The 26382-nt window shown below is 46.8% G+C and overlaps 1 protein-coding gene across 1 annotated transcript in view; it reads left to right on the top strand.

Moving 5' to 3' along the window:
• The window catches only part of LOC144165217 (uncharacterized), a 270867-nt gene that overhangs the window by 201222 nt on the left and 43263 nt on the right, over window positions 1–26382 (top strand). The gene's annotated exons all lie outside the window — the stretch shown is intronic.

Here is a 26382-nt window from a genome sequence, read left to right as displayed (position 1 = left end):
CTCTACCGAGGCTAATCAGGGCGTTCCACTTTTCGGCTCAAATCTGCATTCACTGCGTGCTAGGGATTCGATAAACCGCTGGCAATTTCTTGTCCAGTGCTTCACACACCGTGCCGCAGAATCCGCAGTGAAATATGCCCCAATCCACCATGATGTGTGAAAAGACACTGGTGATCGAGCAGCGAGCAAATGATTCCATTGCCGTACGTGGGACGCAGCTAAAGCGCTACAGCGATGGCGTTAATAGGCTCATTGGGCTATTTTCCCTGGCAGTAGGCGCCTGCTACTGCCGTTCTCGCCAGCTGTGCCTAACAAAGCGGTTTTGAGGCGCTGTCTTCGCTACCGTTAAGCGGTAACGAAGGCGGCAGCAGCGAGAAGCGAGAGCCCGTGTGCATGTGCAATCGGTTGCAGGGACAACTGGAGATCGGAAAGGAGGAGGCGCTGTCTGGTAGCGTCGCCGGTAACAACACCACCACGATGGGGAAAGGAAACACACGGAATTTCAACATGCACTGTGAGATTGGTTCTTCCTTGTAGGGGCTCATGCCGATAACTCCTTTTTAATGGTGTGCCGCGGCGTATAAAACATTTCGTGCTAGTGTTGCTTCCTCAGTTGATTTTAGGCGCCTGGAGCTCGTAGCTTGTGAAAGCAGCTGCTGCGTTCCCGAAACGCTCACTCGGCGACCACGCAACGTTTTTTGTTTCTGAAACTTTGAGACATAAATTTACATGTACTTTGCCACTTTTACGACCTTTTTTTCTGCATCCTTTTAACACAGTGAAAATTAAAAAAAGACCTGTAACATTAGACGAACATCATCTAAATCCATAAGAAAGGCGACATGAAAGACTTGAAAAATTACAGGCCGATCAGCTTACTGTCAGTCGTCAACAAGGTACTTACTGAGGTAACCGCTAACACAATTTCTGCCACCTTAGAATTCACTCAATCTAAAGAACAAGCAGGGTTTCGTAAACGCTATTCAACAATGGACGATATTCACACAATCAATCAGGTGATAGAGAAGTGCGCTGACTATACTGGACCCCTATATACAGGGTGTCCCAGCTATCATGCACCAAGATTAAAAAAAAAAGAGCAATGGCGTTACTGGAACAAAACCTAGTGCGTAATGTTTGCAGTACTGTGGAGAAGCGGGCAGTATTTTTTGCGTAATGATATTTAACTAATTAATTGTAATTAAATATCTAACTCGAGAAATATACTGTCCTAATAACTGAAGTGTCAATGCGGCACTTGTAGGTACCCACGAGGAGCATCTAACTGCGGTATTTTCAGCGGCGAACTAACTGCGTACTCATTTATTCTGACTAATAAAGAAAACCCGGGAAATATGAAAAATACCACACATGACGGCGCTTCCGCGCGCATTGTAAGGCAGCGTCCCCTAATAAACTCATTGAAAGCAACTGCTTCGCCTGTCACCCGACCGAAGAGACAGCACATCACCTTGATAATGGCATGCATGAAAGGAGCAGCAACAGCAAGATTCGCGGGGCGCGTGTGCAGGTAAGGCACAAACTCGGTCACATTTCTTCTTTCTTTGTTTTGTTTATTTCATTGTAGCTAAGTCAGAGGCAGCCTGTTTAAGGGCATTGCTTTACAATGCGCGCGCATCTAAAAATGTAAAATGTAATGTAAAAATGTAAAAAAACACAGAAATACGAGGGGATGAGCTCTACGCGAAATCTTAGGAAGAAGCGGTAACCAAACTAAGCGACAAATAATTGCAGCACCCAAAATTGAAAGGCATGGCGTCATTTGCGTTGTTCAAAAAAGAGATAGATTTCCTTGCGAATACGTGCTGTACTTCGGGCATGACTTTATTTGGGGCCTGTATAGATTGTGCGAAGTGCGTTGAACGCGTGTTGATATAGTGGTGTGATACTAGAGATTATTTTCTGTTATTTTTTTTATATATTTTCCTGGCGTTAACATGAAGAATGCCTATAAAAAGTTCGAGGTTTATCGTACTAAATTTAGTTTGGAAATCAGCTATCGTCCAGTCGGCTTTCTCTGTCCTTGTTGTGATTGAGGCAGTACCTAAGTAGCGTAACTCATTTTTCTGCTTCACATTTTCTTTCTTTCTTTCCTTCTCTCTTTCTTTTTGTTTCTTCAACTGCCAACGGCGGTTATTTATACTGGCTTGAGGCAGCTCTATCAGGGAGTGTGGCAAGTACGACATCGCATCGCAAATGTTCGCCCCCAAATTAGCCACTATTGTGAGTAATGTATTCACTAACATGCGCGTACTGCATCCCGCGCCGTACTAATTGGTCGCACTTGTCGCCAATAGCTTGCACTCGATGCCTTCGTTCGAGGCCCGTTCGATAACGGCCGCTGCGGCAGCCCTTGGGCGGGCGAAGTGGCTGCTGCCCTCTCCGAGGAAGGGCTTTCCCGCTTCAGTGTCTAGGACTGGGGGAGTAATGACCCCGGCGGCCGCCGTTCGCTTTTCCGCGCTGGCAGCGAGCCCGCTAGGCGCGCTGGGCCATGAGGCGCTGCGTGGGCAGGACGCAAACAAACAACAAAAGAATGCGGGCAGCCGCAAGCCAGTCGCCGCAACCGCAGCTGTCTGTCTGTCGCGGCAGAGTTCTCCCTTCGCGCAACAGCACTCGGGCCTGGCCTTCAAGAGCGGGTCGAAAAAAAGCGTCCGGCTTGGTCGCCTTTGGTGGAGCGATCAGTAATGCATTGTGACACATTTGGGGAAGGCTCCAAGTTGCATTATTGCTTGCATAACTTTGCAGCAACCATGCGCAAAAAAATCCGCGGTTTTTCTCCATTCTATTGCGGCTGCGAATCTCTTCTTGTTAGTAGCGGTAGCTGCGACATTCCTTTCATAATTAGCCCGCTTGTGCGGTCAAGATACAAGACGCACACCGGTGAGAAAGCTTCGGAGACGGACTGGAAACTCGATTCATCTCGTCATGAAAAACAGCCGCGATGAGAGGAGAGACAGGCGGCCGCCGATTGTTCCCAGAAGCTGTTACTTGTTTGTCGTTATTCGTCCACCTTTGTTTCCAGACCCCCTTCACCCCACCTCCCCCTAAAAGATGCAGTTCCTATGTCCACATCCTCTTTTTCATCAGCCACAAATAATTGGGAAAAGCTGCCTTGCTAGAGGTGGCTATGTGGTTGGCAATATTGATGTCTGCCGTCGTTCAACTGATATCTGATATCTTTCATAGCACATTTCACCTTACTTGATTCTTATTGCCAAGTACTGATACAGATAGACCAATTATGAGGTTTAACGCACCGACGCGACTGGGGCGATGAGGCGCGCCCCAGAGGAGGCCTGTCCGCTTTAATCAGCACTGGAGGGCTCCAGATTAATTTTGACCGCCTGGGGATCTCTACCCTGCCCCAAGATCTCGAACACACGGGCGTTTTCAGTTTTCGCCTCCATCAGAAAAGCGGCCGCCGGGGCCGGGAATCGAACCCGCGTCCTTGGGCTCTGCAGCACAACGCCTGAGCCAGTAAAACACCGCGATGGTGGTGGCTTAGACTTCGTCCAAAATGTTTGCTTGTGAAGTGGCTTTGTTAGCCTACACAAACGCTTAGCCCCATGCTTGTGGCCAAACCTCTGTTGTAATGCAGGGCGCAGCTTTAAGGTTGCGATCGCTTTGTCTGATTACCCTAAGAAAATGTATGTGAACGTACACCAGGAACATCGATGTCCTGCTTCTGGCGAACTCGCAAGTTCGCTCATCTCACGAAGGAAATCGCTGCAAAATGTCATGATACGGTGATACACGACGCGCACTACAATACTATCTAAATATCCTCGCCAAGTGTGACTGGGGCCACTGTTTATGCGTGTCAGCATTGCATAGCGGAAAAAAAAGCCTTCCCGGTAGTTTACGCGGAACAGAAGTACACATTCAAGGACGTGGTCTATGATTGGATGCGAAGGTATTACGCGACTCGTTGAGCAAAATACCGGTACATTTATCCCCATTGGCTACGAAAGGGCGCCCCTCTCCATCGGACACTGCAGTATACGGGGGATGGGGCGACCCGATGGTGCTGGGATGGTCCCTCGGGAAATCGGAGGCAAACGCTCTCCATTCGTATCTCATTAGCAGTACTTAGTTGTCCCGAATCAAAAGAAAATGGTGTCTTCACGGCTAGTTGTTACACAACTGTTTCGGGAAATGTTTAGATGAAATAAGAGTTCCAGCCGTTTTCTGTAACAATGTTCCTCCCACGGATGCTCGTGCATTGACCTTGACAAGTTCAATGTGAACGTACTAATCACAACGAGTTAATAAAACTTCAAATATTCATAGAGTCGTCTCAGTGGCCAATTGTTATATAATTGGTTCGGAAAAGTTTTGCTTCCTGCTGAGCATTCTACGTAAAGTCGGATTTGTCGGAAGGCGTTCTTGCCCGCGGTGTTTTTACTGACGGAGAACCAAAACGCACGTAACCATAGCCGTACAAAGCTTGGCTGTGAAATCGGGCCCATATTCTCCGTTTCGAGCATTCCGTAAGAAAAGTTCAAACACAGTCGCATTGTTTCGTTTTGCGAAAGAAGTGCTTTGTTTTGCATCACGACCTTCTTCGCCGAGTTCTTCCGGCCTTTTCATTGTTTTTTTTTTCGAAACTCGTTTCCTTTCTCGCACAGGTATCGCAGCTTTACTATTGGACATGCAGATTGCACGCGCCATGCTGTGGCTCAACAGCAAGGCGACCAAAACCGTTCTGAAAGAAAACGCAACAGTGTTTCGACTTTATTGAGCACCTTCATCCTCGCTCACAACTCCCACGTCGAAAACGCGGGGCGGAAAACTGAGGGGAGAAAAATATGCGTATATCTAAGTCTTCGTGGCTGGTTTGACAACAGCATAAATGACAGGAACGGCGTTCGCCTCGGCGCCCTTTTAAAGCGCACTGCGAAACGCCTCGACGCGCCCACCGGAGTCAAATATCGCTGTTTACATGCGCGGCTTTATGCTCGATGTTCGCTTGTTCGATTTCCAACGTCTCTCCATTACAAAGGGCGCAGGAGGCAGGCACTCGCGGCCCCTCGCGCGTCCTCGGTTATTGGTTTTCGGGAGAAACGGGAAATCGCAGCATCATTCCGCGCTCCCCCTTCCTTTGCGCGTATTCGTCCGCGCATGCCCGTCCGGGAGCGAAGCAAACACGGCGCACACGCGTCCGCCGGGCAACGTGATGGGCGGCCGTGCGAGTCCCGGTGGAGCCGCGTTGATAAATCGAGCTTGTATAAAGTGATGGAGCACTCCGGGGATTGCCGGGGCGGCTTGCAACGCGAAGCGCCCACTTTTTCGCGCTTGGAGGAAAGCAGCGCGTTTCGAAGCCGGCCCAGACTGCGAATTACGCCATTTGAGGCCCCGAGCTGAGATTTAGCCCTCACGCATTAATAATGATATCAAATACTAGTGATAATAACGCTATTACAAGAAAAGGTACACAGGCAAGCGGTGGTGCTAGCAGGCTGGGCAGCAAACCTCGTCTACGAATACCATTGTTATGCTTTTAACAAAGCGTGGGAACGCAAAGTGATTGGATGCTTCAAATGCTGCTAATAATTATAATATTGCACCGCACACTCGTACGGGAACAGTAAAACGAGGGCAACTAAGGAGAGACAACAGTACGAGACAATTCAGAGCAATCTCGCTGCTGATGATGATGAGGTGCAGTCTAAACGATTCCGTGGTTCAGCTTGTTCACTCCCAGTACTTTCGAACGGCCAATCCATGCAGCTACTAAAGGCCACACCACTTCGTCCCACAAGTACTCCGTGCTACGAATGAGTTTGAGTGGTCATGATTTTGTTGCCGAGATAAACGGACATTTACATGCCGGTAACGTGGTTTGCGTTTTCCTGTAGCACGATGAGTAGCTATCATGTTGTAAACACGCCGAACAGGATGTAAACACGGGCGGGGGGATCGAAGTTTCGCATGAACGCATATACACGTTTCAAACACGCCGTATTATAAGCGCGTGTTGCCTGAGAGCCGCTACCGCCAGCTTATGTTCCCTCCGTGGAAAATTCGCTGGGCCGAGAATAATAGCACGTCTGGCGCAAACGTTCCATAAAAGCCGGGGCTTTGAACACACCGGAGCGCATTAATAATAAGCTTTATTCCAAACTTTGTTTTCAGTCCTGCCCGTTAAGTGCGGCGGCCGACAGATGCGGCCCGAACACCGAGGTATTAAACAGAACGCTGCTCTTTTTCAAAACGAAGCGCTGTGGGCTGCTTCACAGAAATTGTTGAAATGGAAAAACGGGGCTTACAGCTTGCCGCATAATTAAGAAGCTTCAAGGGCAAAATTTCAGCGCTTCGAGAGGATAAAACAAACGCTAAATTAAACTTGCTTAGCATTACGCTATTTTAGGGTCGACGCAAAATTCTGATGTCCTGGCTTTTTGCTGGTGTAAAGTGGGTTTCGCCTGACGAAGTAATACTTTCTCGCTGAGCCGTCATACAACTAGACGTGCTCTGGCTGCCGTTCGCTGCCTACGTTTCGCTCCGTTAGACGGGAGATATGACATTTTAGTTGCAAGTGTCAGCTGTTATGGGGTATTCAACAGATCAAGCATACGCACTCTTGGGGTTCAGCTTCGCCACATTGCATTGGATCGGCGAATTTATGCGGCCAGCAATAAAATTTTGGCGTATTGCAATCTCGAGCACACGACTTGAACCAGTTAATAAAGTTTGGTATGCGCTGTGTTAGATCAAATGCGGGCGTGACGTTTTGCACTTCCCATGGCCACTGCCCAGGTGGAGTGGCAGTTGTGCGTCGAATTAATTATATGCACGTTTCTGCCATTCGGCGAATTCGCTTTTTCGGAGACATGATTTTGCCACTTAGCTGCATTGTAAGCCGAAACACGCCGTTTCCTTCGAGAGCGTGCAACCATATTTATTGTACACACAGCAATAACGCAATTTCCTCGCTGTGTAAAAAAAAAAAAAAAACATTCTGAAATGTAAGAAAAAGCGTTAAATTTGGCAAGAAAAGGCGTGCGTTGCGCCAAATTTTGATCATATTGTTATGTGTGCTAAGTATACTCGTCTTTATGGAGGTTTCAGATGCATGTTAACTGTTGCTGTCTAAGGTCAGTGCAATCAAACCGACATTCACTGAATGATCTCCTCTCATATTTGAATGGCTCTGTATGGTCCAGTCATGTGCAGCAATCGCGTTCAGCCTGCCAAATGCAGAGAGGCCGCTTTTAAAGCTCCAGCTGCAATTCTAGGTTCTTACATTACTTTTCTATTCGTGGTTTACAGTCTTGTGCACGAAACTAACCGACCGTTTTGGGAATGAAGTCAACCCATAGGGTTACCTGCCAGGGACCCTTGAGGCGTTTTTAACTGCGGAGCACTTAAAGAAATCAAGCCAATAACACGTTTCTGGCACCGAACCTTACTCGCGCTAGAAAAGGTCCAGCAAAAAAGAACTTACCGCACTTCTTTGTCCGGGCACAGGAAAACGCCGCCGTTCTTCGATCGTTTGCCGCTGTATTTCAGCTTATCCTTAACCTCACGTGTTTCCAACGTGACAAGCAGGCTTTATCCACAAAGGGCGAACACAATTTACGACGGTATATCGCACAAAAAACGTGAATAACAACACGGACAATGCGCAACCGCGGTCGACCTCGCCGCCAGCACTCCATGGAAAAATTACATCGGGAACGACCGCAGCGCCGAAACGGCCAAATACATGAGCAGAGTTATGACTATATATTTTAATTCAAAGTGATCATACAACATTGCCAAATTTTTCAATCTTCAAAGAAATATTTATTGAAAATTGTCATTGCTTTCAGTGCTCACAAGTATTCCAGTTTAAATAGAATCCTGATCGGAAGCGACTGCAGCGCCGACACAAGAGCAGAGTTCACTCTTTGTATTTTCATGCAAAGTGATCACACAACATTGCAAAATTTGTCAATCTTTAAAGAATCATTCATTCAAAATTATTATTGCTTTTTGTGTTCACAAGTATTTCAGTTTTAATAGGCTCCTGATTGCAACTTTCCCGATCGCTGCCTTCTTGCTCCCGGTCTTTTCCGATTGGCTGCCAGTTTTGGCCAGAAGATCTAAGCCAATCAGGCTGTATTTTTGGCGCATGGCAGCGCCCTGAAAAAACCTCGAACGGGGATGATGATGGCGAGTAAAAGTCTTTGAATCGTGGTGGCGGCATGTTCCATTTCACCTGCCGCTATCTCTGGCTCTGATTCCCTGCGCCGTACGCGGTCTCGTGGACTTGTCTCGGTCATAACCAGACAAAGGAAAATTCACGTGTGCCTTACAATGCTTTTCAGCTCGGACAAAATTTGGCGTTCGGCCTGCTTCAGCGCAGGCTTGCACGGGAGTCCTGAATCATTCGGCTCGCGCGTTTGCAGACCGTGATGTTGCATCAATCATTTGAAGGTGTGATCTGAGACTTCAGGGTGCGTAATCATTACCGAGGGAAATCTTTGTCGCAGGTGTCTCTCGCCTTACGCTTTTTCAACCACTTGGTTGGTAAATCTATAACTTCTCGTAAAAGGTACAGCGTTTATGTGAGTCTTTACTGTACTCGCACAGGACTATTCACTAGCATTTCTTTTTTTGTCGGGTGTTTTCTTCGTAACTTCTGCGAGGAAAACTGGGAGGGAGGAATACCTTTATGATACGGAGAAGTCAGCCTGGAAACAAGATGGCTTGATGAATGAAAATGACGACAAGGAATGCATACACCAGCACAAAAAAAAAAAAGCACATACACTATCAGTACTCTAGAAACGCAAATCTGAAAGACGCACAAACGCGCACACAGTGCAAACGTTCACAGAATTTCCTCAAAGCGCGGTCACGGAGAAAGGCAAGGCCTTCGCAGCCCTTGTCGCAGACGCAGTCGTATGCTGTGAGCCTATGCTAACGCTGAGTTTCAGCACATAGGGCAGGTTCAATGTCCTAACGAACACTACAAGAGTGACAGAGAGGTGATACTCGTCTCGTCTTATGCATGCAGGTAGTCGTTGGCGAAAGCGATGTTGAGGCTTCCTCACGTTTCCGTAGGTCATGCTGAAGTAACTGGAACTGGTCCATGCAGCATTCGGGAAGCCCAGACGGGGTCATTTCTGTAGTGGTCGGTTGGCAGTTGTAGCTGCAGCTGCGGCTAGCTGTGGCTTTTTGTGTGTGCGTGACAGCTTACTCACCCCGTAATTGCGCATATTAGGTAATAGACCCCAAACGAACGAGTTCCTCTAAACAATTACTTTTGGTTAAAGCTAGTTTTGTATAAACGAAGTTATATACTGTCAATCAAAAATATTAGAAATCAAATATAAAGAGCTAGCTCTTCTGAAACGTGCATGCATTGCTGACGCCGTCATACAACTATACTTCTGATGGAGGCCAAAAACGAAAACGCCCGTGTGTTCGAGATTTCGGCGCACGTTGAAGATCCCCAGGTGACCGAAATTAATCCGGAGCCCTCCACTACAGCGCGCCTCGTCGCTTGCGTATCTATAGCGTCGGCGCGTTAAGCCACATAATCAATAATAAATCAGCCAATCAGAAATTTAAGTACCAGTTTATTTTTTTTTTCAGGGCTGTAACAAAATAAGCTCAAATTATGCACCGTTCTTACTGGTCACGTCTGAGGGGTTGTAAAGATAAGATTGGGACCACTTCGCCTTCCACAGAAACAATGAGGGAACTAAAATTTAGGATGCCCACGTGGTCTAATTAATGAATCGTTGCCTTCATATTTAGACTGCTATTATGGCTTCGGTGGGTGAAATCCTCGTTTTCTTGACACGTGAAAAAAAAAAAGTTATCTCTAACCTGGATTTCGGCAATTTTTTAGTGGGAGTTCTTATCGGTACATAGATCTGCTGTCATATTTAGCCGGTTTAGCGTCCGCCGAGCGGCACATTTGTTTGCACATAGCTGCTGGCCTTTTCTCAGTCCAGGAAGCCACGAGCTTTCGCCGCTGTTCGGGCCCATGTTAGTGCATTTCTTGACTGCTACTTAGGTGCTAAAGCCTGGAGCTCGTTCAATAGCACATACGATTTTTGCTTCTTTCCATCAACACAGACGGCGAATGAAAAGGGTTGCTTGATGGCACGACATGGGCCAGTTGCTACTGCTATCGCGATGACTGCTCCAAAATACAGATTCTATAGAATACATATTTCCGCATAGTAGTATTAGGTCGCTTGTACGAACAAGGAAACTTGCTGACAAACGTTCTGCGTACAGTGATTTTGACGTCCCAAGGAAAAAAGAATACCAAGAGAACGCCAAAAGGGCGGTCTTTTTTACTCTAAGTAATATGCGTTGTGCTCCCGGAGCATTGATCCTTAACCCCCTCGGCGTCGCGGTTCGTCACAAACCTTACGTTTTCAACTTGTATCAAAAATTGCAATACCAATGAGGTCAGCGTCTGTACCAATGCGGTCAGTGTCTATGCAGGCTCGCAAAGCACGAGTTGTTTTACGCGCACTTCTTCTTTAGTCCAAAAAAGTGACATTTATTTCGCGATCACGAAAATATGAACCGGAACACACAAATAGCGCGATTTCTTTCCATGCAAGTGAAATAATCGCGCCGCTATATAACAGTAACAAAGATTGAAACTGTGTCTTTCCAAATATACCAATAGCGAGCCATTATTTTGCATTCACTATCCATATTCTTTCCTCTAGAGCGTTCCGTTTAATATTTTCGTGTTTTCATTCATTCGTCCATGAGTGTACATGTATATACAGCACACTGTGTTCCGTGGCTAAGCACCAGCCCACGCATGACCTTCGGAATTCCGGTGATTGGGCAGGGGCGGTGCTAGACCTGTGACAGACATCAGCCGTTCACCTTTCGAAGAGCAGGAGCGTGAATAATATATTTGCTTCCGAATGGATTAATGCGATCGGGAGCCAGACGTTTTCTTGTCGACTTTTGAACATTAACTGCCATAGGAAAAACGAGTACTCGGCTACGGCATCATAGCCGTTCATCTTTTATACTCCGGCAGGCGAAAAGAGGTTGGCCGCTCGGAAGACGGGTACGTGCTGCTCATCTTTTGATGACCGGCTTTCAAAGAAAAAAAGAGTACTCGGCAGCCGCAAGCTTGCCGCACGTCTTGTGATCAATGTTGCGGGAGCAAGCGCCGTTCCTCGGCGGCGGGTGACTTACCAGATAATTTATAAGCAACCCGCGCCGGGGAGAAACCGTGGTTACGGCAAACCAGTGAAAGGCGACCAACATATGAGCATTGGCTGCCGAAAACGTTCCGAGGTGACGGCAGCCGGACTCGTACCGTCCATTTTATTATCAACGGCAGCCAATTTGTTGCCTCTTGCCGAGCGTTCCGGAGAACAGCCATAGGTTGGCCGGTCAAGAAACGGACTTTGCGTGCTACCTGGGCATCTGCTATCCGTCTCCTTGGGAAGACGAATGTCTTCGGCGGTGTATTATTACAGGACGATTATTGCAGCACCAGTATAGGAGTCCCTAGCAGGGATATACTTGCTTTTTTCTAACGCGCAGTCATTCTTTGTCGAGTGTTCCCGAGAGCGAAACTTGTAAGCCCTTTTATCTGCACAAACAGGCCTAATTACTGAAATGAACCCATTTATTCGTTGTCATAGCGCAAGCATAGCGTATTCGTTTAAAGACAACAATCAAAGACCACCCGTCTAATGACGATGATGGTTGAAACGCGAAGCTTTCTTGCTTGCGAAAATCAAATGGCAAAGTGCCATAGTCAAAGCCTCTGTAGTCAAAGTCGAAGCGAAAACGATCAAAGTCAAAACTGTCTGCGAGTCAAAGTCCAAACTCGGACGACTGCAAACCAATCCCTCGCGAGAAAGCTGGGCGCCCACCCATCACCGACCGTGTTGGAATGGCTTAGTCGGATAGGCGTCGGTTTCACATGCGAGGCACCCAAGTGAGGTTCCGACCTCGGGGAGCGTTTTTTCTCCTTGTGTTATCATCATCATCATCGTCGTCGTCATCATCTTGTGGCCTGATGATGATGATTGCTATTGGTATCCCCTTTGAAGCGGGGTGATGACATGTCATCTTTCCAAAAAGGACTAATATAATCATGTTTTACACTCTTGGTTTAATACTAGCGCTGCTTAGGGCAGGCACTAAAGCTTATGAGGCCCGTAATACTTTTTTTCCCTGTTACAGGTGGTAACTGTCTTAGGCAATATTCCCCTCCCTGCTTTTCGTCCACCAGCATTCTAATCTTCTTTTCGTCGCCTCGACAGCCTCAAAGTTAACTTCCTCTGTGATACCCTAAATCCTAGGGCTTCTGGAAGCCCAATATTCCCTTCATGTAGATTTGGATGGATACCCTCACATTCTAACACTATGTGCCGCATAGTTTCTGTTTCTTTTCCGAAGACCACGCATACCGAATCATTTTGTGAATACTTCCCCACAAAACTCTTAGTTCGCAGGCAACCTGCTCTAGCCTCAAAAAGCAAAGCACTGCCCTGGGAATTATCGTAGAAATTTTCCTTCCTGGATGTTCATCTTCTCAGCGCTGTACATCTCTAACGACGTTTTAGCTTCCAGTTTTTCCCTCCATTTATTCGTTTCAATCTGCCTTGCCTCTTTTTTGGTTACCTTGGCTGTTTTGGATTCTCCACTGTTCTTTCCGTATTTCATCGCTAGCCTTCTCGTCTTTCTTAACCACTGCGTGTCCACGCTTTGCAAGTATAGGTACCTAAAAACCTTAGCTGCCCACATTCGTTGATCCATTGCCCTCAACCTCATCTCAAATCATATTTTACTCTGAGCTTCTCTAATTTTAAACGACGCCCAGCCCATATCTCCCTGAACTGCTTCGTTAGTTGTTTTTCCATGCGCGCCTAAGGCCAAACATGCTACCGTTCTCTGGTTTACTTCCAGGCCTGATAGAACGTCTGATTTTAAGCAGAGTACAGCATTCGCAAACGTGAGACCCGGAACCATTACTCCTTTCCACATTCCTCTTACTACTTCATATCTGTTATACCCCCACAGAGCTCTATGCTTCATTATAGCTGCGTTTCGCTTTCCCTTAAGCTTAAGTTGCTCCTCGTGAGTTCTTAAGTAGTTATCCCCTTCGTTTATCCACACTCCCAAATATTTATATTTGGGCACCTCCCATTGTGTAAAGTCGGCTTTCCTACAGTGCGTTCAGGTTACGACACCGCCATAACTGAGGCCAAGAAAGCTTCGCTTTAACGTTCAAAATGAAGAGAAGCGCCATAGGAACGCTTGCGTTTTGTTAGGGGCCGGAGTATCAAAATTTCTGGACATTTTTGTGTAGATTGAAGGCACTGATGTTGAAATGGTGTAATTTTTTCTTCTGTTGTTATTTTCTGTTGTTATTTTGTTTCATTCATGCCTCGGTTAAAAATCGGGGATCCGCGTAGCCACGGTGATGCATTTACGGTTTAACGGTGTGAACACGCCGTGCTTAACTCCCACTTCACCCTACGACGAAACACTTCGATACTATAAGTACGGTCGCGTCGGAGGATAGTTTTTACGCGACTGTACAAGTCGTCACGTTGAAGTATTGCGCTTTGGTTGCGCTATATTGGGTGCCTAATAATAACGTAATAATTGAACTGAATTTTGAATTGAATGAAAGTTTATTTTCTGAATGCAGAAAAACTGAGGTAAGGCGAAAGGCAGCTAGCCTGACAGAGGCCTTCCCTCGGAGCGCAGTTGACACGCAGGTACACTTTTATACAAGCAGAACAAGACCTGGCAATTATTTCACAAAGCAGAACATGTCAATGAAATGGTTTACAAGGAAATTGATTTGCATACAGACGCACTCTTAACAAAATAAAAAAAAAATAAGGGAAGATATGACAACGTAATCTTAATCATTAAGTAATATCAGCATAGCACAGGAAACAATTGCAACAGAAGTACTAGTTACACTTGCGAGGAGAAAAACTAGTGAATAAAATAACCGTCTTATGTCTTTATCGTGAGTTGGCAGCGGATGCGTACTGGCTACAACGAAGCGGGACACTACACTGGAACGGATAGTGGCCGTTGCCTTAATAAGGAGAACGGGCACGACGTATATATGTTCTCTCAGCTGACATCTCTCGAGTAATATGAATCGGTATCGCTCAATCAGGACGCCGTTAGCTGGCGCGAAAACCGCGCATCTTTCATTTGCGTTTTCGTGCTTTCTGTCTCCTCTTAGGCGGGGTAGGCCCAGAGGCCCATCCATGTTTTTTTTTTTTTTTGCTGCTAAAGCTTTCCTCACCATTTTTGTTGGGGATAACGGAGGACAGCGCAACCGCAGATGGTATCGTACGGCCCCTCGCGGCTGCTTGTGGGAGTGGTTGTACGATGGACGCGATGGAGCCGTGCACTTGTGCACGAAAAACAGAAGTTTTCGTCGTATGTTTATAGCGGTTATTTAATTACAACGCTACGTGAGAGCGGCGGGTAAGCACGACCGACAACGCTTCAGAAAGACGTCCGTGTTCGCAAGGTGCATCCTGGCCGGATGCTTTGAATTATTTCGTAGTCCTCCACTACTGCGTGTCGTGTGTGCAGCGACGGAGCTGTTGGTTTCTCGGGGAAACAAACAAGCGCAAAAACATAAATTGCTTGATAAGGGCGGCGCCATTGCGCACTGAAACCGTCCAGAGTCAGGGCGGCTCTCGGAGAAGTTTTCTTTTTGTCCTCTACGAGTCAGACGTAGCAAGTTTCACACGGAACAGATTTCCGCCTTTTGAGGTTACTGAAAACGGTTCCGAAATCCCTATACAGACGCTTCCAAGCTTCTCGAGGGGGAAGGTCAACGGCGGAGGAGCCGTTTCAGATCACGTTCTTCACTTCCTTCAGACGCCTTCCGGCTCTGCCACTTCAATGCGATCCATCGTCGTGAAATATCGCACTTAAAATGGCTAATTTGACCCAGCGTGGAGTCACGATGTTCTTTCTCAAAGGAGGGCACTTGCTTGCTGCAAGGCGTCGCGTGAAAGCACAGCATTTCATTTTCTAAGGTGAAACAAACACCAATCTTCCTCAGTCATCATGCAACTATTCTACAGGTGACCTGAATTTGAGGTTACAATTTTGGTGCCTGACCACTAAAGCTACCAGATATCATTTGACAAATTTGGGTAAGGCGTCGAAAGTGGGCGTTGTACGTCTTAAGAACCACATAGTTTGGGTTTCTGGGTTGGTACGGGAAGGATATTCCCAGTGCTCCAAATAACTGTCGCGTCGTGCACCTAGCGCAGTTCACATGTACCGTTTTAGAATAGCCTAGCCATCGAATTTTTTTTGTATATTTATAACCGAGAAATTCTGTTTAAAAAACTGGGGACGACGCCTCCGTAATAGTCAACGAGCCTTTTGTCTCACAACGCACTGCGTTGTGAGACAAAATATGTTTCCCATATTAAAAGGTGTCTCTACGCCCCGTTTGTATCCCGACAAAGTGTGTCATGCGAGGATCGCCGGTAAAACAAAAAAGAACGGTGGAAGGCACTCACAAAAACGGAAGCCAGTGGCTACGTTTCTGCCTAAACACGCGCAACGTTTTCGGCGTACTATCTTTGCACGATTATTTTCTCACGAGAAAGGGACGTAGCACTACGGGTAAACACTGCATCACATCAGCTGCTGTGACCTCAAAGTGCAACAGGAATCTGACGCATGCAGCCTCTCTAAGGAAACTGTTCGATGCATGCCGTGCTACGTGGACAATGAACGACTTACGGCTTCGCTTTGTGTGTAGGCGATGCGTAGGAGACCCCGTGTTTGTTTTCCGATTCGAAATGGGTTCTGGAAGCTATTGGAGTGGCCTGTGCATTACTTCTGCTCGGAGCTTTATTACGGGACGTCGGAGTGACACAGCGTCGGAACCAAACGGTGCGGAAGCCATGACATTCCCATTTGCGGGCGGGTGCTGTATAATGGCCGCATTCATAAACAAAGTGCCGATATGTGGCAGGCGCCTTTGCAGACGGGTTTGGACGGAGGAGGGAACAGCAACGCCTCCTTGCCGTAGTTGCCGGACAGCAGCCTGCTGCAAGGTGCAAGCCGTGACTGTTTTGAGGCAGCGAAAAAGTTTGTCTTTATTCGCATCTTGCACAGCGTACATGACGCTGGGAGCGACCAGTAAAAGCTGTCAGAAATCGACAGCTTGACAGAGCTGCAAGCCCCCAAGCACTGGACAGCGTTACGGCAACATCATACACAACTTGTATCTTGAAAAGAAACGAAGAACAAAAGAAAATGGATGAAATTAACCAGCAACACAGTAAATACGCAGAAACCGTAATTGCTACTACACGTACTTCGGCATCACACAAACTGCACATGCTATCATGTATTATACAAAGAATAACACAGTCAAAGACAGGGCTATACAGTGGAGAAAAGAAAGGAATTATGAATTAAAAGAAAATGCAATGTAGGGAAATCAATACGAGGCAATCGATAGAGCAAAGAGTAGTCTTTTTGACATCATATGTATACCGATTCGCAACAAACAATTAGCACATTCAACATTTTTAAAATACTGTCGTAGTTCTCGTAAAGTCGTTTCGGGGACAAGTAATATTGACATTTGAAGCGATTTGAATAGTGCACATGTTCAACTGATGGCGCTGTGCCTTTTTCCGTGATTGATTAAGTACAATTGAAGTATCCATGAATATCAGCAACGAAGTGGGTCACGTGATAGGTATTAATGGTTTTATTATACATACATTATCGGTCTGTATCTTGTTAGCGGCCCTCATTCAAGCACGCCTCAGTACATCACATCTTCTACACACCTGTCCATCCTCTGTGCTTCTCCGCAATTAGTATTGCAATACGTTTTGCGTCCCGTGTGTGGTAATGCTGCACAGTTCTGCTTTAGCACTTTTGAGGCCTAGGCCTCCTGAAAAGCGGACATTTCGTCCACATGACTTGAATAAACACAGAGACTCCCCTCATCGATGCCCGCAAAGGAATAGCCAAAACAACGTCTTTTATTTCGTAAAGGCCAACGCCTTGTTTGCGCTGAAGATCACGGAATGATTACTTTTTTTTAAGATGAGCACTGTGCTACGTCTTCGGCAATGTCAGGGTTTTTATGTAACGGATGGATTCCCCGTAGCCCTGGAGACCAAACCCAAGAACCGCAATTCGAAGTGCTTCACTTTGGTCCAAAATATATGTCTGGAACGAGGCCGATGCCGCAGCAGTGACAGCTGCCAGTGGGACAGGTTACAGCACCACCAAATGATAGCGGCATGAAGCGACACCCTCGATCACTGAGCTTCAGCTGCAGGCAGTTTGTCACACCACCCAGTAGGTATATAACACTCCATAAATTATCCCTCACGATGCTTCTGTCATTGCAATGCTGACAGGCAATCCAACTGTGCCCGGGGATGTTACCGGGCCGCCCCACCGCCCAACCCCGGCACAAATGTAATGCGCCAAACCTTACCACGAAAGGCAGATTAGTGTCCGTATTCTCTGCGTTCCGTCTTCAGAGCACTTCAGTGAGGAGGTCGCGCAATACATGGTACACGCAATCTGTATCGAACACCGGGTGAAAGGAAGAAGGGTCAGTGTACTCCCTGTACCCCCACCCCCTTCCCAACAGCGCGGCAGACGAGCGGCAGAGACGAAAACTTGAGCACACACTACAGCTCAGAAAACTTCTTCCACGCCTGTACATCAAGATTGCCACCTGCGCCTCACATATATCTGGGCTGCGGATGAAATTGCCGCGGCGCTCGTTATCACTCAAACTCAGTAATTATTTCTTACTGTCAAGCTTGCCGTCGCAGCCTCCCAGTGGGTAAGGTGGTCCCTACTATACGCGGAAGCTCATCACCAAATACGCCCTCGACCTGAAGACCGACATTTTGTATACACCGGGATACTCGTCCCTAACGGGCAGTACCTTTTTCCCGAAGGCAAGCTCGCGAATGGCACCCCCAGGCCTCTAAAGAAACGCTGAAACGGCCCTCGCCGCATTTCAAGACATTACCCGGCATTACCGCTTCTGAAGGCAGGAGTGGTAATGCCGGGTAGTGTCCATTTCCACCACCTCACCCGAAACCTACCAAATCAGAAGCCACACTCCAGAAGCTTATGAAAAACACCTTTCGCAATCCAAATAGGCTACATTGCATGGACCACACTCAATACCCTGCCACGCGTACATAGTGCCCTCACGCATGTAACTTGTATACATATACCCTCTCTGAGCTGTGGAAGAACATGACGGCTGCGGCTTGGACATGGCTTAGATACCAGAAACGACTGGTATTTGTGGCTGAAACAGCATCGTTGTCACAAGGTCTCCAGGAATGAGGGACAACTCCCAAATCACGTGGCTCAAATTATTGAAGTTTTTCTTCATCACCATCACTGCCCTCAATAAAGAAACCTGTAGCCGGAAATATCAGATTTAACGATATCTCGTGTCGTCGGGTAACAGATTCATACTTGAAGAAACTTGTGATCGCCGACCAAAGCAATATTTGAAAAGGTAGAAAAAGGTGTTCGGCTCCCTTCTTCAGTGGAAGTTCTAGAAAGGTAAAAAAGACGTTCTTCTCTCACTGAACAAGACTTCCGCCTAAACCCCTTCTTTTACCTTTTTAAATAAACCTTTCGCCGGCGATCAAAAGTTTCAAGTATTGCACCTGTAACCTTTGGCTCTAGGGCGAGAACATCAAGACCTAGTTGAGGACTGGTGACCAAACACGTCTCGTATAATTTTTGTGTTTCTTCATGGACATTTTTTAGGCTATGCTTTTGCAGCATCCGCTTAGCGACTCCCGCACAAAAGGCATCAGGAGGAAATTGAACACTGCACGCACAGCAGAAAACCTATGGGTTACAATCCCCCGAGTATGATATCCGCCTTCGTCCCATTTTTCCAAAGCCGGTTCAGGCCTTTTGGCAGCCCATGACTAGCATCGAAAGCACACGATAAGCCAATGCGGGAAGCCGCAAGTGTGAGATTAGGCCTGCCATATTCTTTTACCCCTGGTGCGCTGTTCGTGGGCTTCCGACGAGGCCATGTTCACTATAGAGGCGGCAAACTTTGGCAAGGCGTGTCTATCTTTTCTCGCTACTCTGCTGGCATTCATTGTAACGAGTCGTTTACATGCGGCATTGGACGTTCACAAACTTATTGACTTCTAGCTTACTCTTCATATCGGCCTCCACAAAAGATCAGCGGTTTCTGCGTCCTTTTCCGTGCAGCCAATAATTCCGTACGTTCGGCAACTGGCAATCCATCACTGAAGCCGCTTTATCAGAGACCGGAAATTTAGGCAAAATGCCTATTTTTCCCTTCAGTTCATATCAAGCCTATTTAAGAGATAAGCATGAACTAAGGGAAGAGGAGCATTTTAAACAGTAGTTTATTGTGCCTATAGTGCCTATTCTGACTATATCGATTTTTTAGTGCTTGTTTTTACTATGTGGACTTTTTGGCCGCTATAAATGCCTTTTTTGTGTTATACATGCCTTTTTTTAGAGAGTTGAGTCGGTGCCCTGCAGGGACTGTTCTCACTTAAGAAGCCCGCAACGGGGTGTTTGTTTGACGCTGTTTGCACGAAAGCTCCGCGGGTCGTGCCAAACACGCCGATAAGCGCAAACCGTGCCCAAACCGCAACCACCTCGAACTTGCCACCTCGGCCGAGCCGCTAGAAAAACCCTTGCGCAGCTACACCGCAGCCACGCTCACCGACGCCACATCTTTCCGCACGAAATGTTTTCTGCTATGTGCTTCTTACGTACTGTGCCCGCAGGCCAACAGCGAGAACTTCGGCCATTGGCCCTATCTATTCCGAACGCAATGAAAAAAAAAAAAAACAGCAGCCAAAAAAAAAAAAAAAAAAAAACAGAACGCCACACAGCCGCATAGACACGTCAAGGTGAAAGACACCACCTGGAAGAATCCACGTGCAAAAAAGTGGCCGCGCATCTGCTCCTTTCGTTGCAAATGTCGACAAAAGACGATAGTCTTTGCCGACATTTGCCAAGTAAATGCCTCCCTTCGCTTTCCCGCTCACCTCTCACGCTTTTCCCGTTACGTCGCGCGCCTCTCAAGGTAAACTCGCTCAAGTTATGCTCAAGTCGATTTAAATTTACCGCGTTCCACTCCTCCAGGCCGGTTGCCTCGATGCCAGCGCTGCCGTGCGGCGGAGACGCGCGCGAATTGAGGGGCCCTACTTCAATGCCCTAGTTCACGTGCGTTCCAAGCAGAACGTGGAGCCTATCTAGTGGAACCTTTCGTAACTGTTGCCGCTTGATATCTTAAAATGTCGCCAGAAGCTATTGTGGCGCGGGTGACAGCAGGCGACGGCGGAGTGATTTTTTTTTTCTGCAGTGGATGTAATATTTCGTTTCGTAAAAATCAAGCATCTATGATCTTTTATAAAAGAACACTGCAAATATCACTTACGTACTAATATGTTGTCTTATATTTGCGTAATGTCTTGTTCTTGTTCAACAATGTTGACAAGTGTGAACATTACACACAACTTAGACGGGCAGATTTACCTGTGACTATAGAAGACTATTGCGCAGGCTTTGTTTTACTTTGGCCGTGTGGCTGAATCGGGTCACAGACAGGCAGACAGACAAACAGACATACAGACAGACCAGAATTTCTGGGTTTACGTAGCCCAAGGAAGACTATCGTCTGTAATATCAGACACCGAAGTTATAAGGTGACGCCATTAACACGTGCATAGTCAGCCGCCGACAACAGGTACACTACCGGCTGGCAAGAAGAAGTGCGTGAAGTACGAAGAATGAACGAGAAACGCAGCTTAGGAACGGGGATCTCAGCACTTTACACGTAATTTAGTAGTGACACCCGTCATCTCCCGGGGCGAGTAATCCTTAACCCTTTAATGCCGGAATTATGAAATACGCCACAAAAAATTCTTTTTTTCGTGTTTCGGTTTAAACAGACACGGTGATTACATTCCACAGTTGTATTGTCTGGGATGCAACTTAATCATTGACTTTTAGGGTTGTCGCTAATTCGCGGCAACAGGCACTTAAGACAATGTCTGGAATGCACCTTTATCGCCCACTTAGTCCTTATGGCCTACGCGACCATGCCTTTGTTTGGGTTTTTTTGTGTTGCAAAAAGATTGGTCTGCTGGACGATGTGATCCAGTAAGCTGTCATCAAAAAACTTTGAAATATTCACTATGTGCTCGCACAGTGTAATTTTCAGAAAGAGTGGTATTCTAGGATGGTATTTCCCGCTGTTCTTGACAGTATGTTTTTTCCCCCTTCACTGTCTGTTGTGCAAAGGCAGTTGGAGAAGGCATTACGTCACCATTTTGGCTACCATACCTCTCTCAATCCCCTCCAGCATCCACATCAAACCCCTTCCTCGCAATATGAATCCCGCCTTCCACATTGGTCGCCGTTTAGCCCGTGCCCGGGATCATCTCAGACGCTACTCCCCTTCCCCAAGCGTCGTATATGTAGACGCGGCTGAGTATCCGAGCAAGCCCGCTTTTGGCATTGCGGTCATAGGAACACCTGGCGCCGACCCGCAAGCTTCAGCCACGGTGCTCACCTTGACTTCAGTTACCGCGGAGGAGGCGGCAATTGCCCTCGCTCTTACCCAAACACCCACACCTCTCATTATATTATCAGATTTGCAACCCGCCATCCGAAACGATCTCAAGGGCACCATTTCATCACTGGCCCTCCAAATTCTTCGCACTAGACCCCCTTCCGAACCCGTGACGCTGCTGTGGACCCTGGCCCACACCGGCATAGGTGGTAATGAGGCTGCCCACCACCAAGTTCGAGCTTTGACAAACCGGGCAGGCGCTTCTTTTACACCTAAACACGGCGTTCCCGAGATGTCCCATTCGGTACTGCTAACATACCGGGACATCACCCAACATTACCGCCTCCTTCGCAGACAACTTCCCCCACCCCACCCCTCCCTCACCGCCGAGGCTGCCCACATGTGGCGCCTTTTTCAGACTCACTCGTTTCCTCACCGCACTCTATTAGTGCATACGCACCCTCACCTCTTTTCCTCTCCCAACTGCCCCTTGTGTGACGCGCAGGACACGCTCTATCAATGTCCGCGCGATCGTTTCCCACCTCTACCCTCCCCCATCCTCTGGGAACAGGCTCTGGGGTGCTCGGACCGCGACCTCCAAGAACTGGTCACCGGTCGTGCCCTCGACGTCGCGGCGGCCCTATGGGCCACCGCCACTCCCTCACCCTAAAACCAGAATTCCATGATGATGATGATGATGATTTCTATTGGTTTCCCCTTTGTATCGGGGTGATGACATGTCATCTTACCAAAAAGGACTAATATACATATGTTTTACACTTTGGTTCAATACTAGCGCTGCTTAGGGCAGGCACAAAAAGCTTATTAGGCACAAAATACTTTTTTTTTCTGTTACAGGTGGTAACTGTCCTAGGCAATATTCCCCTCTCTGCTTTTGGTCCACCAGCATTCTAATCTTCTTTTCGTCCCCTCGACTGCCTTGAAGGTAACTTCCTCTGTGATACCCTTAAATCCTAGGGCTTCTGAAAGCCCAACATTCCCTTCATGTAGATTTGGATGGATACCCTCACATTCTAACACGATGTGCTGCATAGTTTCTGTTTCTTTTCCGCAGACCACGCATACACCATCATTTTGTGAATACTTCCCCACAAAACTCTTAGTTCGCAGGCAACCTGCTCTAGCCTCAAAAAGCAATGCACTGCTCTGGGAATTATCGTAGAAATTTTCCTTTCTGATGTTCATCTTCTCAGCCCTGTACATCTCTAACGACGTTTTAGCTTCCATTTTTTCCCTCCATTTATTCGTTTCAATCTGCCTTGCCTCTTTCTTGGTTACCTTGGCTGTTTTGGATTCCCCACTGTTCTTTCCGTATTTCATCGTTAGCCTTCTAGTCTTTCTTAACCACTGCGTGTCCACGCTTTTCAAGTATAGGTACCTAAAAACCTTCGCTGCCCACCTTCGTTGATCCATTGCCCTCAACCTCATCTCAAAGCATATTTTACTCTGAGCTTCTCTAACTTCAAACGACGCCCAGCCCATATCTCCCTGAACTGCTTCGTTAGTTGTTTTTCCATGCGCGCCTAAGGCCAAACGTCCTACCGTTCTCTGGTTTACTTCAAGGCCTGATAGAACGTCTGATTTTAAGCAGAGTACATCATTCGCAAACGTGAGACCCGGAACCATTACTCCTTTCCACATTCCTCTTACTACTTCACATTTGTTATACCCCCACAGAGCTCTATGCTTCATTATAGCTGCGTTTCGCTTTCCCTTAACCTTAAGCTGCTCCTCGTGAGTACTTAAGTAGTTATCCCCTTCGTTTATCCACACTCCCAAATATTTATATTCCTTCACTCTAGGTAATTCGCCTTGCTGGATAGACACTACGTCGGTGGTAGCGTCATTGAAAACCATTATTCCTGATTTTTCTGCACTGAAATTTAATCCGAGGTCAGTGGCTTCCTGGCCGCAAATATTTATTAGCCGCTGCATATCGGTTTGCTTATCAGCTAAAAGAACAATGTCGTCTGCGTATAACATTCCCGGAATATGCTGTTGTACCACTTCGCCTTGCAGCATATGGGTTAGGCTAAACCCTACTTGACTTTCTTCCATTTTCATTTCTAACCCTGCCATGTAAAGCATGAACAGTATTGGGCTCAAAGGGCATCCCTGTTTCTGTCCCCGATGGATGTTGACCTGCTGGGCGCATTTCTGTCCTTCCCAAGTAAGGTGCACTCTATTGTCTTTATAGATTGCTATAAGGAACTGTACTAACTCGTCATCTAATCCCTGGAGTTTCAGCATCCTCCACAGCCGTTCTCTGTTTACGTTGTCATATGCCCCTTTAATGTCCAAGAACGTAATCCATAGTGGTCTATTCTGTGCTTTCGCAATTTCAATGCATTGCGTTATCACGAAGAGATTGTCATCCAGTCGCCTGTCTTGTCTAAATCCATTCTGTAGTTCCCCAAGTATTTCATTTTCTTCCATCCATGCTTGAATTTCGGATTTTATCGCCTGCATTACGAATCTATACACCACTGACGTTACTGTGAGTGGTCTGTATGAATCAATACAGGCTTTGTCTCCTCTGCCTTTATATATTAAATTCATCCTACTTTCTAACCAGTCCTCTGGTATTTGTTTGGTTTCTATCACCTTATCTATTGCCCTCATAAACGATTCCTTACTTTTAGGTCCAAGTAGGTTTATCAGTTTCATTGGTATTCCGTCCGGGCCCACTGCTGTGTGGGGGGAAACCTTTTGCTCTGCTTTTTTCCAATCAAGGTTGCTCAAACGTATTTCCCTTTCCGCAGTCTTTTGTGGCGCTGATGTTGTCGGTGCAGGTTTCCCTACCACTATTGTCCTAAACTTCTCACTAATCACTCGATGAATATGCGCCAACGCGTGCTCTCCTTCTAAATGTTGATGATGATGATGATTTCTATTGGTTTCCCCTTTGTATCGGGGTGATGACATGTCATCTTACCATCTTACCATCAATCAGGAATTTTTGATGGTTATCGTTTTTTGAGCTTAGTGATTTTACATGGTTCCAAAACTTCTTGGATGCGCTTTTGTCCTTCTTCCGTATTTCTGCCATCCATTGTTCGCTTTTCTGCTTGATCTTTGTTTGCACCATTTTCTGCACTTCTAGTTTTTTCCCACGGTAGACCTCCCACTTCTCCTTCACTACCTCCGGTTCCATACGAGTTCTTTTTGCTTCTCTATGTTCTCTCGACGCCTTTCTTCGCTGGTCAATAGCCTCTTTTATTTCCTTATTCCACCAGCTTCTCGGCTTTCTCTTCCCTTTCCATCGGTTTCGTTCCTTTGCTTCATTCATCTTACCCTTTATGAACGCAATCATTTCGTCGTAATCCCAATTTTTGCCTGGGTATTTATTGATTTCATGTTCCAATTTATCAGCGATGATCTTTAACTGCTCATTATTCAAATTATTTCCTCCTATTGTACCTATTTCTGCATTTTTCCGGGTTGCGCCTCCAAAGTGCAAGCTAAACCGCTTGTGGTCGCTTCCTAAGCTGTCTGTTCCATTTTCATCTATCCTCATTTCCCGCAGCCTTCCGTATACTGTCTCGGATACTAAACTGTAGTCTATGCTGGACTGTCTGTTACCGCTTTCCCACGTTATTTGTCCATCACACTTGGTTTCCGTGTTTACTATTACAAGCCGGTTTTCCTGGCATAGATCTATCACTAGAGAACCGTTGTTGTCTGTGTATCCATCCAAACCTTCTATATGGGCATTCATATCTGCAACTATGATTATTTCGCCCGTATCTTTGAACTCGTTTATATCTCTTCTCAAACAGTTTACCATTTCCTCATTTTCCTCCCTAGCACTACTTCCGGTCCACAGATACACCACTCCTAACCATGTATTTTCCCTCTATGGTGCCTCTAACCCATAGATGCTCTTTACAACTTTCATGCACTCTCTGCCAGTCGGTCCCTTGTTTAATGAGCATGCCAACACCTCCCCCTTTCTTCATTCCTGTGGTCCTGTTGCAACCTTCCCAGACATAATTGTCTATGATAGGTGGGGCTTCTAGGTCCCGGAGGTGAGTCTCGGCTAAAGCGTACACGTCTAATCCAAGATCCAATAAAGTGGATCCAATAAAGAGATCCAATAAAGTGGATCCTCTCTCTCTCTCTCTCTCTCTCTCTCTCTCTCTCTCTCTCTCTCTCACCGTTTTCATCTTCACTGCTTTGACGGAGGCTCTCCGAAGGGTGCAGCTCGTCCTTGTGCATGAGAATCGTAGTCAACATCGTCGTCATCACCGTCACTAAGTCAGCTATCGTTACTGTTATCCTTATGTGGCAGGCGCGTGCGAAGCCCTTTTCTTCCATACAACGATCCGACATCTATCCTCTACCACAAAATTAAAAAAAAACCGTCATACCTGCAGTCACCGAAAAACTGTCGCGAATTCGCGACATACCACGAAAGCAATAAGCATGCAACAAAAACGTATTTTTAGACAATATAACAACTCATGGGAAGTCTCCTGAATGCGTACAAATAGAAAAAAAATTGGGGGACCTTGTACTCACTATGGTTAGACAGAAAACGACGAAGTGAGAGGTGTCGCATGTGCCGCGCGCAGTCCGCCAACCGATGGACATACTGGGTTTAATTTTCAACACCTTACACGAGAGGGCGCTACATGTCTGGAGCGCAACCACCCCCTCTTCGCCGCAAACACATCACAGCCGCCGCTGAAGGCAGCAAAGGTTTCGCGAGTTGGTTGGCCAGCTTCATTCAGTATGTCGCGAATTCGCGACAACCGGCATTA

Source organism: Haemaphysalis longicornis, unplaced genomic scaffold (genome assembly GCF_048455015.1).
Source record: "Haemaphysalis longicornis isolate Haplotype H1 unplaced genomic scaffold, Haemaphysalis longicornis Haplotype H1 scaffold_14, whole genome shotgun sequence".
In the NCBI taxonomy this organism is placed as follows: domain Eukaryota; kingdom Metazoa; phylum Arthropoda; class Arachnida; order Ixodida; family Ixodidae; genus Haemaphysalis; species Haemaphysalis longicornis.
Note: the sequence above shows the minus strand (reverse complement) of the source record. Positions and strands in the feature narration are given on the sequence as shown.